Source organism: Saimiri boliviensis, chromosome 10 (genome assembly GCF_048565385.1).
Source record: "Saimiri boliviensis isolate mSaiBol1 chromosome 10, mSaiBol1.pri, whole genome shotgun sequence".
Lineage (NCBI taxonomy): Eukaryota > Metazoa > Chordata > Mammalia > Primates > Cebidae > Saimiri > Saimiri boliviensis.
The window spans coordinates 118,458,210-118,471,249 of NC_133458.1; the positions used below are offsets into that span (position 1 = coordinate 118,458,210).

Below are 13,040 nucleotides of genomic sequence, written 5' to 3' on the forward strand. Positions count from 1 at the left end.
GAGAATAGAACTCTCTGGAAGCCATTTCATGAACCCATCCATTCCTTCTTGTGATTTTTCGTTTGAAATTCAGTTGTTCCTTTGAAGAAGGAACAAAATAATTTCACATTGTTTTGCAAAATACACTCTAATCGTAAGAATTTTCTGTATTATAAACATATAGTTGATGTGTAGCACCGAATGATGTTTAGTGTCATTTCTTCCAAAACATCTTCTGTGTGTATATGTTTGTGGGCAGAGGTGGGAAGTAGTTGAGGATGAGGAAGGGACTTTAATTTGAACAGAATTGTCTCCTCTATGGAGCGTATTAGTTAAATACGTACTTGGAGTGAACCATAACTCTGTGTTTAAAGCAGTGAAAGACATGAGCCACCATTCCCAGCAGTATCAAAACTGAAGACCTCTGTGACCATGTGATCTCACACCATCATGATGTTCCTGCTGTAGTGGGGGAGGCAGAGTTTTGAGACGTGGAGAATGTGAGTGCTTTTGAAGTAAGTCTCTTTGATAATTACCAGAATAATGGAAAAAGTTTATGAACCAGATTAGGAAAAATATGCTCATTAGTCATAGGAATATTAGTTTTCTCAACATACCAATATGCTTCTGAGGGTCTCCCTTCTTTCTTGGCCGCACACACCAAGAAATGCCATTTCTGTAGACTGTATGAAGGAAAAGAGACCCTCTAATACCACAGAGAAATTGGAAAAGCTGAATACGGTACATTTTCCCTCTCTAACTTAATGTGCTTAAAGGGCAATAGCCAGAAAATTAAATTTCATTTAAAGAATTTTGAGAATGAAAAGCACAAAGATACTAATTTTTCTCCAATGTCACTTTCCACTTTCATCACTGCTACAATTTATTATACCCACTTGCTCCTGGAAAAGAAAGAGCATAATAGCTTGCTACAGTGATTTCTTTTTAAAATAAAGTGTTGTAGGATGTTGAAAAACCAGAAGAAACCAATGGTTAGCGGTAAACGAAAGAAAGGGAACTTTATTTATTTGCAGGATGTGGACAGGGAATAATATTGCTCCTTGAATTCATCCACTAAAAATCCAGTATTAGTATCTGTGGGACTTCCCATTTAGAATATTAGTGAGGTAGGATTAGTTGCTACATCTCCATAATTATTTCTTAAAATGGCTTTCTGAGAGCCAGGAAAATGTTATACTACTTCTTGTTCCTACTTCCTGTTCTAACTGTTTCAGGTTTTATTATGAAAATATGTTAAGTGGGAGTAAAAGCCAAGCTCTTACTTAGCAGAGTGCCTGGCATGCAGAAAACATTAATTCTCTTCCTCCTCTCTATCCTGTGCCTTCTGCGCTGACCCCAGGATCCACAGAGAGAGGGTGACAAAAAGTGTCACAGCAGATAGCTCATGAATTGCGTCTTTTTCATTAGTTAGCTAAAAACTCTTTCCACTCATGTCTTCTTCCCTTTGCAATTTTTTTTTTCTCCAACAGGAAACCCATTGTTTTTTGTTTCTCTACTGAAAGGTGTCATGTTGCCTTCCTTTAGGGGTAGGCCGGTAGGCTCAATGATGGAACTTCGTTTTTTAAATTGTATTAATTTTCCCTTGTTTGAATGAAGAAAGTGATTATAAACCTGGATCACTGTTCATTTCATTTTCATCCATATATGTCATGCGCTCATTCATTTGTTCATTGTAACATTTGTAGAAGCCCCACTGTATAGGACTGTGTGTGTGTTGAGGGTGGGAGGGACTGGAGCACCCAGGCATCCAGCCCTCTGTCCCTGCTTTTTTTTTTTTTTCTTTTTTTTTTTTGAAATGGAGTCTCGCTCTGTCACCAGGCTGGAGTGCAGTGGCGCAATCTTGGCTCACTGCAACCTCCACCTCCTGGGTACAAGCGATTCTTCTGCCTCAGCCTAAGTAGCTGAGACTACAGGCACTTGCCAGCATGATTAGCTAATTTCTGTATTTTTAGTAGAAATGGGTTTCACCACATTGTCCAGGCTGTTCTCGAACTCCTGACCTTGTGATCTGCCCACCTCAGCCTCCCAAAATGCTGGGATTACGGGTGTGAGCCACTGTACCTAGCCTTTGTCCCTGCTTGTTAGTGACTCACAGTCTGGGGTTGTGGGGAGGGATGGAGAGAAAGACATGAAGACAAGTAGATACATTTCAAATAGGCATTTACTGAACCCTTGCTGTGATCAAGGAACTGAATCAAATTTTATGTGGATACTAGGTTTTACTAAACTTCTTTTTTTCTTTCAAGGAGATCATACTTTAGTAGATGAGAGAAGATACATCTAATTTTGCAGAACTTTAGGGAGCTTTCTATGTGTCAGTCACCAGACTGCAGTAGTACTGGGGAGTTCATTTATTTTTATGTCAATTACATAAAATAATCCTTCCTATGCAAGGAAGGTAGAGACTATCTGAGCTAGAGTAATTACAGCAGGAATTGTAGAGGAAGTTGGAAGTGAAATGGTCATAGTAGTTAAGGCTTCTGACTTGGGACTCAGATATATCTGGTTTTGAATTCTGGCCCCATTACTTAATAGCTGTGTGACTTTGGGGGAAGAAGGGAGATAATTATCTTTTCAAGATTCAGTTTGTTATAAGTAAAATTTTGATGCCACAAAAGAAATAGCACTCGAAGACAAATTCTCTCAGCAAGGCAGTTTACTTCTATAGAAGGATGTGGCTCACAGATGGAGCAATGGTGACTGCACATTTGGACAAGTGAGGAAAAGGGGTACTTATGCCTGACAGGAGTCACCCCTACTGCTGTGTTGTTCCCCTATTGGCTAGGGTTAGACTGCACAAGCTAGACTAATCCTGATAGGCTATTTTATAGAGAGTAGGGATCCGAGCTGGAGTGGCAGCGTGGGTGGTTTGGCAGGAAGAACGGTGACAGGCAGGCAGGTCCGAGCAGGTAGCTGGGGTGACCTATGTCAAAGAAGGTGACCAGAGCAGGTGACTGGAGCAGGTGACTGAAGCAGGTGACCAGGATGTATCAGGACGGAGCTGGGGGCCAGGCAGAACAGATGTAAACTACTGATTAGAACTGGAGAAGGTTGTTTACTGGAACTACAAGGAAGTTAAACTTTAAAATGAGGGAAAAATAACTGAACATAATGGCCTAGTGATTCTTTGAAGAGAAATTTAGAAGTCATTGTATCCAATAATTTTTCTACTTGCAAAATGGGAATTATATTGATAATATTTACTGTGGTAGATTTTATTTTCCAAAACGGTCATACCAGTATATTTTGTCATACATGATCTTACAATAGCCCCATAAAACTCCTGCCATCTAGCAATAGGGCTTATGTCCCTTCCATTTGATCTTGAGTGGAATGCTGTGACAGCTTTGACCAATAGAGCATCACAGAAGTGGTACTATATGGCTTGCAAGGTTACATCATAAAAAGATTATTCACCTCCATCTTGCTCTGCAGTGTAGCTCTTGGAACCCAGCCACCATGCTGTGAGGAAGCCCAAGCAGCCCATGGAAAGGACCAAGTGGGGAGAATTGAGGCTTTTGGCCCACGGGCCCGGCTGAGTTCCCAGCCAATAGTTAGCCTCAACTTTCCAGCCGTATGAGTGACCATCTTCCAAGTGAATCCCCCAGCAAGCCCCAGTTGAGTTGTCTTGGCTGACTCTGCATGGAGCATAGACAAACCATACCTACCCAACCCTGCCCAAATTGTAGTTTCATGAGAAAAATAAAATGATTGTTGTTATATGAGGCCAGTAAGTCTAGAGATGGTTTGTTATACATCAGTACACAACCAGGACACTTACCCTCTAAAGTTGCTAAGAGGAATCAGTGAAATAATACATAAAATCGGCATAAAATTAGTGACCCCCTAATGATACTTCTCTTCATTATTATCACTAGTTAGGAGAAGTTATTTCAGAGATGTCAGCATTAGTTCAAAGTGAGGTCACAACCTAAAAAGCTACCCATGAACTTTTGGCATTCAGTAGGTTTTAGGAAACTAATTTTGTTCACTTTTTTTTTTCACTTGCAAAACCCTGCTGTGTGTCAGCTTCCGGATCACCTTTCTGCTGATATTGTGCTGAGTTTGTTCTGAACTTTGTGTTCTCTTGTTTCAGAGTTTCACTTAGGCTTTCTATGTCATGGCCTGATGTGTAAACAATGTTTAAACTTCCAGATTATTTGTGAAAGTCAGGCTCAGGGCTGTTATTTTATTTAAAAAAAAAAAAAAAATGGTGTGTGGTAAAACAAACAAACAAAAAAACACAAAATTTAAAGTTTTATCATTTTAAATGTACTGTATAATAGCATTAACTATATGTGCATTCTTATGCAACAGATCTCTAGAGCTTTTTAATTGTGATTGAAACTCTGCCCATCGAACAGCAACTTCCCCTTTCCCTCCTCCCCAGCGCCTGGCAACTACCATTGTACTTTGTTTCTAAGAGATTGACTACTTTAAATAATCCCTGTAAGTATAACCATGCAGCGTGTGTCTTTTTGTGGCTGGTTTATCTCACTTAGTATCATGTCCTCAAAGTTCATCTGAGTTGTAGCACATGACAAGATCTCCTTCTGCTTTAGGCTGAATAATATTCCCTTGTATGTATATTCCTACCATTTCTTTATCCCTTCATCTATTAATGAATATTTAGGCTGCTTCTCCCCCTTGGCTGTTGTGACTAATGCTGCAGTGTACATGGTAGTGCAAATGTCGCTCTGCTGTTATTTTTTCCATTTCCCACCAATAGCAGAATCTTGTTGAAATGCATTGGAAAGACAGAGAGTAGGGGCTCATCTGAGTTCTTTGCCATCTTTTTTCCAGTGTATCTTAGAGAGTGATGCATAATCAGGTAGTCAGACTGCCCAGAATCTTCCTGGGGGTTTCAACTTCATTATGTATATCTATTGTGTAACCCAGATGTGATTAGAATTAAACCTCTGCAGGGCTTTCCATTGCTTTCACAGCAGTTTTCTACGCATTATTTTATTGAACCCTGGCTGCATGATTGATAGCTCTTTCTTTCTTCTTCTTCTTTTTTTTTTTTTTTTGAGATCGAGTCTCCCTTGGTCTATACTGCCCAGGCTGGAGTGCAGTGGTGCTATCTCTGCTCACTGCAACCCTTGCATCCTGGGTTCAAACGATTTCCTGCCTCAACCTCCTGAGTAGCTGGGATTATAGGCAGCCACCACCATGCCCAGGTAATTTTTGTATTTTTAGTATAGACGGATTTTCACCATGTTGGCCAGGCTAGTCTTGAATTCCTGAATCTCAAGTGATCCACCTGCTTCGGCCTCCCAAAGTGCTGGGATTACAGACATGAGACACCAAGCCTGGCCCGATAGCTATTCCTTTAGTATGGGGAACACAAGGGTACAAATATGCTGTGGATATAAACTCCAGTGCTACTGTATATTAATTTGTTGTGATATTCAATGTTCTTTACAATTTGAAATTCACTTATAAATAGATGACACAATTTTTTGAAATTCATATTTTAAAAAATTAATAAATATAATCAGTTCTTTCTAAGAGAACTTTTAGGTTTACAGAAACATTTTGTACAAGGTACAGAGATTCCATATCCTCTTTCCCCTGCGGGGCTTCCCTCTTTTTTAGATGGACAGGAAGTAGAATTTATTGGTTAATGTTAAGAGGGGGCAGCACAGTGGAAGCCCTCATGAGTGCAGGGCCTGCCACTTGTCCAGAGGGCCATGATTGGGGATGTACTTGACCCCATAGCCATCTGGGATGAGCCGCTTCTCAGTTGCCATGTCTTCAAATTCATCGTCATTGAACTTGGTGAAGCCCCACTTCTCTGAGATGTGGATCTTCTGGTGGCCAAGAAACTTGAACTTGGCCCCATGCAGGGCCTCAATCACATGCTCCTTGTTCTGCAGCTTGGTGCGGATGGACATGATCACTTGGCCAGTGTGAACCCTGGCCACTGTGCCCTGGGGCTTTCCAAAGGCACCTCGTTTGCCTGTTTGGAGCCTACACGGGGGTAGTGCAAGGTCAGAGACATGAACAAACATCTGAAAGGCTCGTCTCCAAGGTCCCTTAGTGCAACCCATACAAGAAACAGGCTGCATTACATTACCAATGGCTGCTGTTTGCAGCCATTGCACGCTGGGCCCTCATGAGGAAGGGAACCCAGTCGGCTAAATTGGCTGCAGAAGGGTTTCCTTCTTATTAATATTTGTTACCAGCAATGAGCCCGTGTTCATACATTATTATTCATTGATATTCATCATTTACCTTAGGGTTTACTATTTGTTTTTTACAGTTCTATGAGATTGATCAAATGCATAATATCATTATCCACCATTATCCTCTCATACAGAAGAATTTTACTATCCCCTACTGTCCACTAAGGCATCCCTCTCTCACTGCATATTGCTGGCAACTACCGATGTTTTTTTATTGTCTCTATAGTTTTGCCTTTTTTCAGAATGACACATAATTATAATCAGACAGTCTATGGCCTTTTTAGACTGGCTTCCTTCACTTAGAAATATGCATTTAAGATTCACCTGGGCTGAATGTGGTGTCTCACACCTATAATCCTAGCACTTTGGGAGGCTGAGGTGGGTGGAACACAAGGCCAGGAGTTTGAGACCAGCCTGGCCAATATGGCAAAACCCCATCTCTACCAAAAATAAAAATTAGCCAGGCGTGGTGGGGCACACCTGTAATCTTAACTACTCGGGAGGCTGAGGAAGGAGAATCACTTGAACCTGGGAGATGGAGTTGCAGAGAGCCGACATCGCACCACTGCACTCCAGCCTACATGGCAGGAATGACACACACACACACACACACACACACACACACACACACACACACACACCAGTATAGTGAGGTCCCTAAACCCAGCTTCCTCCAGTGGTGAATTAGAACATAATCAAAATCAGGAAATTGACATTTTCATTTTCACAAGGCAGTGAACCCGAGTATAGACGTTCAGGGATTTCACAAGTTTTTATATATACTCAGTCTATGTTTCTGTGCATTTATAGTCCTATGAAATTTTATTGCTTGTATAGATTCTGCAACTGCAATCAAGATACAGAACTGTTCCATCACCGGAGAGATACTCCCTGGGCTACCCCTATGTAGTCACATGCCTCCCTCAACCCTTGCCTCATCCCTAATCCCTGGTGACCATCGGTCTGACATATGTTAAACAGTATCTCTAGGGGCCAGGCACAGTGGCTCATGCCAGTAATACCAGCAATTTGGGAGGGCGGGTTTGGGAGGGTGGGACGGGCAGATCATGAAGTCAGGAGTTCGAGACCAGCCTGACCAACATGGTGAAACCCTGTCTCTACTAAAAATACAAAAATTAGCTAGGTGTGGGTCATGCACGCCTGTAATCTCAGCCACTCAGGAAGCTGAGGCAGGAGAATCGGTTGAACCCGGGAGGCAGAGGTTGCAGTGAACTGAGATCGTGCCACTGTACTCCAGCCTGGGAGACAGAGACTCCATCTCAAATAAATAAATACATAAATCTCTAGAGTTATTAATACACTTTTGTCTCTGCATCAGTATGGTTTGAGAGATTTCTTGTTTTTCTTTGTGGCTTTGGACATTTATGAGTCTAGTCTTAGGTTAGCTAGAATGAGCACATTTATCTGTAGACGTGTGCATGTTTTGGTATAGACATAAGTAGTTTTCAAGAAAAGGTTACAAAAGAAACCTTTTCTTCGATGTTGCATATAAAGAAATTTTAATATATCTGTGCCTTCTGTAAAACCTGATGTGTAGTCATTACTGTTTAATGTAGCAGATAAATCAGGCTGATGCTATTGTGTGATAGGAAACATCACAAGTTTCCTTAGTAAGTTCCTTTAAGAAGTGACCTACTTTCGTTTATTGAAAACATGATTCAATTTACCAAAATATAATGTAGAAATAATTTTTTAGAAGAAATACTAATTTGTATTTGCTAGCCAGTAAAGATACCGTGATTAGAGACTGGGAGAGTGACGAGAGAGAGTCATACTGAGGTGCCGCTGGGAATGTGAAGGAGTTATTGTGAGTTTCAGGTGTGGAGAAGGTGGTCTGACAATACCACTGCAGCACAAAAAAGATGTTATTTCAGATGCTGGGAACACTTTTATCTCTCAGGTTTCAGAGAGGAGAAAAGTGTATATCAGTAGCCTCTGGTGACAATTTTTTTTAAAGGAAGAAGGAGCATGGCATGTGATATCTTGGGGTTTGGAACACCCAAATAAATTGGGGTTTGGAACACCAAAATAGTATTATTTTCTAATTCACATAAATTGGTTCTGAGATACTGTTTGACACTTTGTCCATTCACCATAATGTCTGAGATTCAGCCATATTTATAAAGATATAAACTGCTTATAAATATTTGCTGTATGTTGGGTCATCTTAAGACCATATCACGTTTTATTTATCTATTGTTAAGACATTTAAACTGTTTCCAGTTTTGCCATTAAAAAGTCATTCCTCAGTGAATATTTTTGTCCATGTCATGCTGAGCATGTGTACGATTATTTTAGATTGAATAAAAACCCCATAGAATGTATTCAACTCTATTATAAATTAACAAATTGTCCTCCACACAGGCTATATTAATTTACACCCTCATTCAGCAGTGTATGTGATTCTGTTTACTACAAATTCTTACTGACAGTTAATACTGATGAATTCTTTCATCTTTGACCTTCTGAAGAGTGAATGTGGGTATCTATCTTACTGTTATTTTAATTTATATTTCCTGATTATTAGTGAGTCATCCCATTTTAATCTTGGAAGGACCTTTGAGATCTTCTAGTTAATGCCATGTTTTAATGACGCCAGACTAAGAATGTTTTCTTACTTCCTTACTGCTTTCAGTTTTCTTTCCTAAGAATATGTTTTTAGTCTCATTGCCTTATGTCCCTTATTGTTGTGGCTACTGAATTCAGTGTCTCATCCAATGGAAATCTTTCTCCTTTGCCATGAGGGTGGAATATGTACAAAGAGAGAAAAAAAATGAAAGAGTGATACCGCAGATTTCTCCCTTGCACCATCTTTATTTTCACTAACAAGATGTCTGTTTCCCAAAGTAATTATATTTGACACAGGGCCTAAACCAGCGTGGGTACTCAAGTGTTCCCATGAATGATGGAGTGAACCCTAAGATGCAAGGAGTGACAGATGAGGTCCTCCTAGCAGCTTGAAAATACCCCTAGACCCAAGTGGTATCTCTGCTCTGCAGCTTGAGCTTGACTTCCGATTCTGCCTGTAGCTGTGGTGGACTGGGAATGACTGATAAAGGAAGCAAGTGTTTACATTTTCCATATTAGGATGAATTCCCCACTGAATTCTGACCCATGCTCTCGTGATCAGCTCTCTTGAGGCCAGCTTCCCAGAGGCTAGCTGTTGGGACCAGCGGAGTTGACCTCTGGGGCCGGGCGGCACGTGTGCTGTCCTCTGAGGCTAACAACTTCAAGACACTCTGGTTTCCCCTGTAAAGCCTTTGTAGTATGGGAGGAGGATTGGCTGGGCTGTGATTCAGCCAGTCTGTGTTTTTACTGCCAGGGAATGAATAGGCCTATCTTCCTGACTCCTTTTCTCCTGTTAACAGGCCAGTCATCTGAGTCCCTGGAAGCATGGCACACATGACTTCAGTGCCCCATGCACACACAAGTTTAATTGCTTTATGATTGCCTAAAATGTGAAATGAAGGAGCACATTGTCTAAAAGGATAGCATTTGCGATCCTGTGCATTTCATGTCATCGCACATGTTTGCGTCAGTCAAAGCAACTATGGAAGTGTATTTGCTGTACTTAAAAGACCTATCTTGATTTTGTGTTTCTCTGTGATTTGGAAGAAGAGCTGCAGATAATTAAGCTCTGGGTGTGACAGACATGGGGGCAGAGGTGAGACAAGGTGGGGGCTGGGGTGTGGGAAGGTGGTCGGGAAATTGGGCATTCAAGGAGGAGGGAACAGTGTGTGCAAGGGCTGGGACCTGTAATAAAGCCTCACCTTTTTGGAGAAATTCTTAGTTTTTTGTTTTTGTTTTTGTTTTTTTTTTTCCATTGTCATTGTTTTGGTCTTGAAGTATAAAAAGCAACCATGCCTTATTCTTGGGAAAGATTCATTCAGATAAAATCCCATTGTCACTCAGTTATGCTTTCTCACACAGCCATTTCAGTCCCCCAGTGCTGGTGGCACACATTACTAATGCTTCATTGGTCTGGCCACAGTGACTTTTCTCGAGAAAAAGTTTCTCAGCAAATGCCTTATTCTAGCAAATTTCAGAGCTCATAGTTTCAATGAGGACTCCTGATCATATGCTATTTGCATTTTATTCAGAAAAATTTTAAAAAATGGGTGGGGAAAAAAAGGGAACGGATGTGAGGCAAGCAATAGCTGAATGTTTTTTAAAAACTAGATATTTTGGTTTTTATCAAGTAACAATTACCCAGTTGCAGCCACAATCTATTTAGAACTAAAAATTTGAGCCAGCCTTCCAAGCCCCAAAGAAAACTATGGAAAAAAAGATCCTGGAAACTTTTGGTACTGGGGTATAGTGTCTCCTTCTTATGCTAACTGCAAACCTTGCTACATTGCCATGGGAAGGAGGTACATTTCGACACTGATTAGCATCTGGGCCTCGCAGATGGGGAGTGTTTGAACAGTGTCTTGGTTATATGAGAACCTTTACTGGAACAACCTCTGGGGCCCAGGGAATTTATTATTTACCAGGTCGTTACTTCCATTAACATACACTATTTGCCAGATATGTCACTATCAAAGGTAAAAATAGTGAGGGACCTAGGAATGCACCAGAAAGCTGTGCCAGTGGCGGGGAGTGGTTGTGATAGGACCACATGAGAAAGAGCATGGGATACCCATGGAAATCATGATGCACAGTCACCTGTATTGGATGGCATGCACTGTGCATGGGAGAGGCCTGCCACACAGAGTGAAGATGGAACGGGGAGCCACCTAGACATTCAGAGATGGGTTTTGGTGGGATGGGAGAGGGGTTCTGTGGACCAGTGAGGATGGAAAATGTTAGCCCAAACCTTCCCATGCATGGCTTAAAATGAGTTACTTTTTGGACTGATTTGAGAGAAAAAATGATTATAATTTTAGGGATTCTCTTTCCCACCCTTCATTTTCTCTTGCTGTTTCCCCCCATTAATGCATTTTATTTTTTTAGAAGTTTTAGATTTACTGATAAATTGAATAGATAGCACAGAGAGTTCCAATATATACCTGCTATCCGCACAGTTTTCTCTATTATCCACATCCTGTGTTAATGTCATACATTTGTTATAATTAAATCAGAATCCATTATTATGAATGAACAACCATAGTTCGTTAAGATTCACTCTTTGTGTTGTATATTCTATGGATTTTGACAATTGCATAATGGGCTGGGCATGATGGCTTGTGTTTGTAATCCCAGCACTTTGGGAGGCTGAGGTGAGCCAATCACTTGAAGCCAGGAGTTCAAGACCAGTCTGGGAAACATAGTGAGACCCTGTCTCTGCAAAAAATAAAAAAATAGTTGGGTGTGGTGATGTGTGCCTGTAGTCTGAGCTACTCTGGAGGTTGAGGTGAGAGGATTGCTTGAGGCCAGGAGGTCAAGGTTACAGTGAGCTGTGATCATGTCACCACACTCCAGCCCGGGTGCCAGAGTGAGACCTCGTCTTAACAACAACAAAAAACAGGCTGGGTGCGGTGGCTCACACCTGTAATCCCAGTACTTTGGGAGGCTGAGGTAGGTGGATCATGAAGTCAGAAGATGGAGACCATCCTGGCCATGGTGAAACCCAGTCTCTACTAAAATACAAAACATTAGCTGGGTGTGGTGGCACACGCCTGTAGTCCAGCTACTCAGGAGGCTGAGGCAGGGGAATTGCTTGAATCCGGGAGACAGGAGTTGCAGTGAGCTGAGATCGTGCCATTGCCCTCCAGCCTGGCGAAAGAGCAAGACTCCGTCTCAAAAAAACAAACAAACAGAAAAACAAGGCAGTAGCATGATATCATGTTTCCACCATTACAATGTCATACAGAATAACTTCACTGCCTTAAAAGTCCACAATGCTTTACCTATGCATCCTTGTGTCCTCCAAACCCCTGGCAACCAGTGACTTTTTTTTTTTCAGAGATGAGGGCATTTCACTGTGTTGCCCAGGCTGATCTCAAACCCTTGTCTTGAAGTAATCCTCCTACCTCAGCCTCCCAAAGTGGGGATTACAGGTGTGAGGCACTGTGCTAGGCCAATCACTGAACTTTTCACTGTCTCTCTAGTTTTGCCTTTTCTAGAACATTATATAATTGGAATCATACAGTATGTAGCCTTTTCAGACTGGCTCTCTTCACTTAGAAATATGCACTTAAAACGTATCCATGTCTTTTCGTGGCCTAACACCTTGTTTAAAAAATTGCTGAGTAATATTCTATTGTGTAGCTCTACTACAGTTTATTTATTCATTTATCTACTGAAGGACATCATGGTTGCTTTCAAGTTTTGGCAAATAGGAAGAAGATGCTATAAACATTTGAGTACAGGTTTTTGTGGGGACATACATTTTCAGCTTGTTTGAGTAAATACCTAGAAGCATTATTGCCGGATTATATGACAAGATTATGTTTCACTCTGTAAGAAGGTACCAAACTGTCTTCAAAGGTGTCTACGTCATTTCCCTTTGCTTTTTAATTTTCCATGTGACTTTAGTTTGGGAACAGAAATGAGAGATAATATGTGGAAAAATGCAGGTACTGCTTAAGATGTAATAACCTGATTCCAAAATATGCAGAGAAGTGTGTTGTACTAGGTGAGATACAATCATGAAGATCAGACTAAGTGTCCTTTAGGGATATTAATTGTTTACTTAACCAGAAGGCAGGGATCACATGGCTTCAGATTCATTAAATAGCTCAAGGCTGTCCTCAAGGATCCAGACTCTCTCTCCCTCTACTCTTCCCTAAGTATACTGGCCTTCTGTCTTCTGCTCATACTTTGTGGTCTCAAGATGGTGGCTGTAGCACCAAGCATCATGTCCCCAAACACTTAGGAAGAAAGAGAAAG

At 41.1% G+C, this 13,040-nt stretch overlaps 1 protein-coding gene and 1 non-coding gene across 7 annotated transcripts in view; one reads left to right on the forward strand and one right to left on the reverse strand.

Annotated features, from left to right (window-relative positions):
- ELMO1 (engulfment and cell motility 1) overlaps positions 1-13,040 on the forward strand; it is a 573,930-nt gene that overhangs the window by 35,634 nt on the left and 525,256 nt on the right. The window lies entirely within an intron of this gene.
- On the reverse strand, positions 6,022-6,155 carry LOC120360934 (small nucleolar RNA SNORA70). Its single transcript, XR_005577316.1, has one exon. It is a non-coding gene; the product is annotated as a small nucleolar RNA SNORA70 (small nucleolar RNA).